The sequence below is a fragment of the Rutidosis leptorrhynchoides genome, chromosome 4, assembly GCF_046630445.1.
Source record: "Rutidosis leptorrhynchoides isolate AG116_Rl617_1_P2 chromosome 4, CSIRO_AGI_Rlap_v1, whole genome shotgun sequence".
NCBI lineage: Eukaryota > Viridiplantae > Streptophyta > Magnoliopsida > Asterales > Asteraceae > Rutidosis > Rutidosis leptorrhynchoides.
Genome location: NC_092336.1, coordinates 499,318,466 through 499,325,899, shown reverse-complemented (window position 1 = coordinate 499,325,899; position 7,434 = coordinate 499,318,466). Strand labels below are relative to the sequence as shown.

The following is a 7,434-nucleotide window of genomic DNA, read 5'->3' as shown; positions in this document are numbered from 1 at the left end:
TAATTTTATCATTATTATCGATTGACGAATAGCAAATTATTCAAACATAAATAAATGGAACAAATATGTGAACAGAAAGGAGATGACTTGAAACTTTACTGTAGCCATTGTAGTAAACCATATCTATTTACAATATCACATCATTATTAATTAATCAATTAATTAGATTTTTATTAGTCAGTTGATTCAGGACAGACTACCATGAACCAGTATTTGCAATTAGATCACATATATCTATTTTCATATACATATGAGAATGCATTAGATACTGCACATTAACACTTTGTTAACAATTGATAGAACAGGCTACTTTGAATTTTCAAGTAGACACAAAATAAACATCTGCTTGCTGTTATCTTAAAAATAAACCTTGCTTAAATGTTAATCAATAGCAATCATTTTACATTGTCATAAAGTTCACATTAACAGAAATTAATAGGCCATCTGAAAATGGTGTGTTCATCTGCTGCTTTTATACATACCATCCACCACACACTGCAAAATGGCAAATCACAAATCTTCTATATGTTGTTAGATATAATTCAAAAATCATATAGCAACATCATTATTCAATTTGGCAAATGACTAATATAGTATTATTTTTTATTTTTTTTGGTTAATCAAGCCTAGAGTAAGAGATAACCTGATAGTATTTGAGAAGTTGAGCTCTCTTTTTCTTGAACGTCGGAGTGATTAAATCACGATCCATGTCAAAGGGTACGGGTTCAAGATGAACAGATTTTATGAATTCAAAGCCTTTTAACTGCCAACATAGTAAGTTCAACCTTGTCTTATGCTTCATATAAATTAAACAGATACTGTTTAAACGAATACTTAAAAGTTGAAAAAATGAAAAGGTCGAACCTTCTTCTCTTTAGCAATAGTTGTTAATTCTCTAAGAATATATGCATTGGTGTTGGGATTTTCACAAATGGCAGAAAAATCACCAGGGACTCCATTTTCTGCAGCCCAATGTTCGAGTGATTGTTTATTTGGGTTGACTACTGCAACAAGGAAGGACTCGAAGCTGTTTCCGTATACCCAAATCTGAAACATGTAAAAACGCAACTTCCTTAAAGCTTTGACTTCATTAAATTTACAAACTGGAGTTTTGACTAACGAAACGAATTACCGAATCAACACTGGGAACAAGGGAGAATACGCTTTCCAAATTCTCAACTGAGACATACTCCCCTTGCGAAAGCTTGAATATATTCTTCTTTCGATCTATAATTTTCATGCATCCATTTGGTTGCCACTCACCAATATCCCCTGAAATGTCTAATCTTAGCCTATGCCGTAAAGAAAAATGGCTTAAAATAGGCGTGTGTGGGCCCCGTTTCACTGGAGCAAAACGCAAACCAAAGAAGTTTTTACAAAATTACCATAATACCTCCGTGTATAAACCTATGAAGGTTACTGTTCACAGGGGCATTTTGGTCCTTAAACATCGTGCACTATTAGTATAGCAGGTAATAAAATGGGAAACAAGAGTGTTTAGTTAACCTGTGTGGAACCAGCCGTCTACAAGAACCTCTTTTGTGAGGTCTTCACGCTTGTAGTATCCCGAGAACAACGATTTCCCACGTAACAATATTTCTCCTCTCGGTTTCGTAGCCAACGCATCGTATCCCATCTCTGGGGCTGATATTAAGCATACATCCACGTTTGGCAACGGTGGTCCCACCGTACCAATCATTGAGAATTCATTTGGCTTTTCAACAAATGGTCCCGCACAGGTTTCTGTTAAACCTACACAAACACATACCAAGAGTGGTGACCTGCAAACATATATTGATGAAAATCACAAATTTGAAATAACAAGATAGTAGCTGTTTTATACCATATCCTTGAAGAACATGAGCACATGTCACAACTCTTAAAAAAGTTTCGACAGAAGTCGAAAGAGGTGCTGCTCCAGATAGTATAAGACGCATGTTTCCACCTAGACCTTCTTTAACCTTTTTATAGGAAAAAAAAAAAAAAGTTAGGTTTCCCTGTTCAGGTTACCCGGTTACCCGAGAGGGCCAGTATTTTTAATATTGATGTACGCTGCCTATCCAGAACAATCAGCGCCAGTTCCCCAAACCTTCCTTGGCCACCACAAGATTTGAACATGCGACCTCGCAATGAGTTATGGGCCCCATCCACCGGCTATCTTTGGATGGTTTGCCTAATTTTTTTTTAAGAATTATTATTAAAAATAATCTTGTTACCTTGCTAAAAATAATCTTGTCAAACCTTGGTGCTGCCTCTTCATGTTTGTACCCTCTACTCATGTTATGCAGCTTGCTGCAAAATCAAGCAATCAAAGATAACAACTAATGAGTTGTATGACCTGCCACCAAACTTATAGATATGGATGGAAGAAAAAAAACTCACTATGTATAGGCAAGGTTAAACAAAGTTTTACTAACGAAACCGCTCAAAGAGATCTTCTCTACCAATCCTGAAAAGAAAACGGTGTAACTTCATGATGACACGTGTCTTAAAATCCCCCTCCCCCAAAAAAGTACCTGAATAGATCCTGTCTAACACGCGCGGAACGGCACAGAAGACAGTTGGCTTTAGCTCTTTGACATCATCAATCAATAATTTGATGTCCTGAAAATGTGTATTAAAAAGGTACTTCAGAATCTATATACGCACAGACACGTAGATATAAAAGTATTATGACTTCCCCCCGCGCCAAAATCCTATCGAGGCGCCAGTTGAAATGAATAATTCTTCAGTGACCCGGTCAAATATATGGGCAAGAGGTAGATATGAGAAGAATACATCGCACACACGAAACTGTATCAGAAAGGGAAGCAAACATATATGGTTAGATTACATTGACAAAGTTTGATAAAATTACATATGTTTGTTGTGAATTAACCCACCTCTTCATTCATGCTCTCTAGATGATGTTTTATTCCAGACAACATTGAAAGAATGTTTTCGTTGGTTATCATAACTCCCTTCGGTTCGCCAGTGGTCCCACTAGTGTACATAATCGTGCAGATATCGTTTTTCATCTTCAAAGGCAGGTCATATCGGTCCTTGGTTTCCTTCAAACGTTAATCAAGTAACTTTATTAGTATACCTGGCAAACGGGTCAAGTGGTTCGGTTTAATTAACGGGTCAAAACGGTTTGGGTTGAAATGGGTCATGGGTCAAACAAATTTTTAAAGGGGTCCAAATGGGTCAGGTTGGGTCGGGTTGGGTAACGGGTCAAAATGGGTCAAACAGGTCATATACTTTTACATTTGATATTTTACATTTACTACTGTATATTATTTGAGTTATTGTTATTTATTATATATACTTGTTATATATATAAGAAAATATTAATATACATAATAATTGATATAACCATGAATGCTTTCATAAATGTTTAACGGATGAAACTTGTATGTTTGACCTATTTGACTCATTCAAGAGACCCATTAGACCTATGTCTTGATACCTACTTGACATGTTCTTTTATATTTTGTATAGGACCCAATAGGATGGAGGATAACCCATTAAGACTTTTAATAAGTTTTGGTTTACATTGTCAGGCCTAATTTTCTCAAGACCCAATTGACCCGAAAGCTTGACCCAATTAATCTAAATTTTGGACTATGGGTCTCAAATCTCAATTGCCAGTTATAGATGTATATAGTAAACAAACAATAACTAGCTTCTGCATATAAACAAAATAAGCAAACATGTTAGTACTATTTAGCAACCAGTTATTACCATATGCAAAAATTCATCCCAAGGATAAAGTTCCAGACCATATTTTTCAGCCACTAGCTTCTGCTCATTTGTAATCGTTCCAAAGCTAACAAGAGCTATAAGATAAGAGAAGGACATATTAACCCCTGAGCACAACGTAAAATAATTTTGACAAAGCAGAGAATATAATCGAACTCACTTTTTAAGTATGCCCCAGTATCAGGTAACGTTTTTAATACCTATAAATCGTTAGACTTAATATCAGTAATGAGAAACAAAGAAACGGGACATTATATGTTGCTAAAAAGTAGTATCAAATAAGTCCATGAATCGTAAATCTTCAAATGATGATGTTACACATCTTCACAACCTACCTCTGAAACTTTATCTTCTTCTGCAAATACAATCGAGATCTCTGCATGACATATTATGTATTTTACTGCACCAGCACCTGAAAAAAAAAAAAAAAAAAACGTTACTGAATGTAAAACTGCTAGTTTTTGATGGTCACATCATAACATATGCCAGTTGCTGCACAAAAGTGGATCTTTTTTCAAGTTAATGTTTTGAAAACGTACCTAAAGTGTCGTATAAAGGGACACAATGAAGGCCATGAGCATTGCAGGCCTGCAGAATATTAGACATAATCAACTGTAATAAAAAAAACCTTGAAATTTAATAGTAAGGTGTATATATAATACTAGGCAAACCTATAATTTTCAAGTAGAAAGTGAAGATGAACGAAAACTGCTGATTTCGTTATAATTACCTGCATGCTTACAACCCATTTGGTGCAGTTTTTTCCATATATTCCACATCGATCCCCCTGAACATGAGCAACTCTAATATTAAGCTAAAAATACTTAATTGTGTTAAAACTGCTTATAATTGTACTAATGATATTGAACCAAACTGAAGTTATGAGCTAATTAAGAACCTTGCTAATTCCACGGTTGCAGATAGAATCTCCAAGCTCTGATACGATATCGTAAACTTGCTTATAAGTTAACCATGCATACTTGCCAGCCTAAATAAAATGGAAACAATCATTAAGATTAAATTCAGCTCGGACAACTTAAATTAATAAATAAAAAATAAACAGATGAAGTATTAAGTATTAAGTATTAAGTAAGCGGATGTATAAGTACCTTGCCATCAACGATCTCCCGCTGACCAAGCATAGGATTATTTGGATACTTATCAACTGATGAACTGCATGTGCAACAAAAGTACATACAGCATGACAGTTCAATGACCAACCAACCAACCAACAACATAATCTATTGTTAGCTATAAGGATTTAAGCCACAAATTGGCTATATACTTTCTCAAATGTCCTGATGTCGCCCATATACCCATTTGCGTCCCACTGTCGTCTACGAACTTTCAAAAAATGTACCAATGTCAACATTTCGTTACCGTTTACCTGCTGAACCAGTAAAGTTAATTATTTAACATTTTTTTTCATTTTATATGTCCCGATGTCGCCCATATACTTTCAATTGTGTTCCGATGTCGCCCATATACTTAAGTTTCTGTTCCGATGTATCACTGACGTGTCAAGACTACTTATAAGCCACATCATCAATTGTTTTCGTTACAGGTAAAAAAAGTATAGTGGGCGACATCGGTACATTTTTTGAAAGTTTGTAGACGACAGTGGGACGCAAATGGGTATATGGGCGACATCCGGACATTTGAGAAAGTATATAGCCAATTTGCGGCTTTAACCCTAGCTATACATGTTATATGATTCTTAAATATATAGCCCTTAAGGCTGTCGTTAAGGTGTATAAAAGACTTGTAGATAGCCATTACCTTTTTATCTTCTCTTTTCCTTTTTATTTCAACATATACATATAATAAATTGAATAATTGAAGTTGAATAATTAGATCTGTTTCATACTCCACTTTTATACTTTGAAATAAACCTTCATCAAACTAAACTCTGTGGCGATCATTTATGAAGTTAACTGTATCGTATACAACAAAATAAAATAAAGAACTAATCTTTAATTAAAATAGCAAGAAACTAAAAAGTGCAATTCTTCTTAGTTATAGGATTAACCAACTATAGAAGTTTAGTTATACATGGCAATCTAAAATAATTTAAATGGAAATGATTCATAGGATTGTCCATATAGTTAATATTTCCACATTCAACATGATCACATTTAGAAACATAATCATATAATATAATGGATATTAAATTAATGAGGGATGAAATTTAATTTAATTCAATCAATAAAACTTTAGCTCAAGGACCACAAAAAAGAATTAACCATTTGTGTATATTGATCTTGTTCAAACTTATAATCCAGTAACATACAGAAAAAAAGAATGAGGCTTACCGGAAAACGTCCCAACAACAATCGATGCCTTCGGTAAGTTGCCGGAATCCGTCTTTTGCTAGCACATTCCGGTAAACTGGACCAACAGAAGGCCTACCACCTTTGGCTTCTTTAGCCTTTTCAATCTCTACCACATATTTCTTCATACCCATTCTTGTTTTTTACTATGTTTTGGGTGGTTGAGCAAATGTATGAATCAAGAAAAAGGTGAATCAATTTCAATCAATGAGAACATAATGATACTAATAGTACATGATGAAATAAATTTGTACGATGGGCTGTTTAATATGTAAGGAGCTTTTTGAGTAAAATTGGTAAGAGAGAGTGTGGTGTTGTTGGCCTAAAAAAGCTTAGAAATAGAACTTGGCATGTTACAGTTGCAGGTGACTTCCCCACCAGAAAATAATGAATGTTAGAGATGACTGATTTAGTAACAATGGTAAGAAAGAGTTTGATATCTAATGTTATCTGCGTTGATTTTAACCATATATATGACTCAACTCACACAGACAGTTCATATTGTGTACAAGCCTGTAAATTTAATTTTGTTACGGTAATATCTACGGTTTGTATTGTCATTCTCATGTCTTTATTATAGAGTAAACGTACTTTTTTTTTTTTGGCCGAAAAAACGAATACTCGTATAGAAACGAGGTCGTTTTTCAAAGGAAAACGACCTCAACAGGGAAACAAAAGGACATGGGAAAACGGGAAACCTCGCGCCTATAAAACAATCATCTAAACAAAAATTATCTATAAACGAACCTCCCTAACATCCCGAGAAAAAAACCTTACAAACAAACTAACCAATCGGAAACCAAAACATACGCGAAAATACAATAAATGAAACCAACCGAAGAAACCACAACAATTAACCTCGAAGACCCGCCCTTTTCAATTTTCCATTGACCGTATGTTTCAAAGAATTCTTCCCTGACCGATTCTCAATGTTATATGATAACAAATTAGCGGATCCGTCACACGACACACTCTTCCCGGCCAACCTTGTCATCATAACATCGAATGCCGCAAAAGCCTATGCGGACATATTTCCTCTCCCGATGTCCGATGAGCTGCCATCTCTTCCATTTTGAGGACCCATAAACAAGTTTTGAATTGCGTCTCCGTAATCAAAGTCGTCAATGTTATCTTTAAGCTTATAATCACCCGAAGTGAAAGCCTCGTTCGCATTCTTTCTATCCCTAAGTAAACATCTTGAAACATTCTCTCTTGAAACATTCTTATTCATAACATACCACACTTCGCAAAAACCGTCACACAAGGGAACCTCACAATCACAATATCTTCTTCCACTACGACCGACCAAAACCGGTTCAGGACTCTCAACGTCCGATTCAACCTTTCTATTTGCAAACAATTC

At 35.1% G+C, this 7,434-nt stretch overlaps 1 pseudogene; it reads right to left on the bottom strand.

Moving 5' to 3' along the window:
• Positions 1–293: 293 nt before the first annotated feature.
• LOC139844743 (long chain acyl-CoA synthetase 4-like) lies at positions 294–6,440 on the bottom strand (annotated as a pseudogene).
• Between the last annotated feature and the right edge of the window lie 994 nt (positions 6,441–7,434).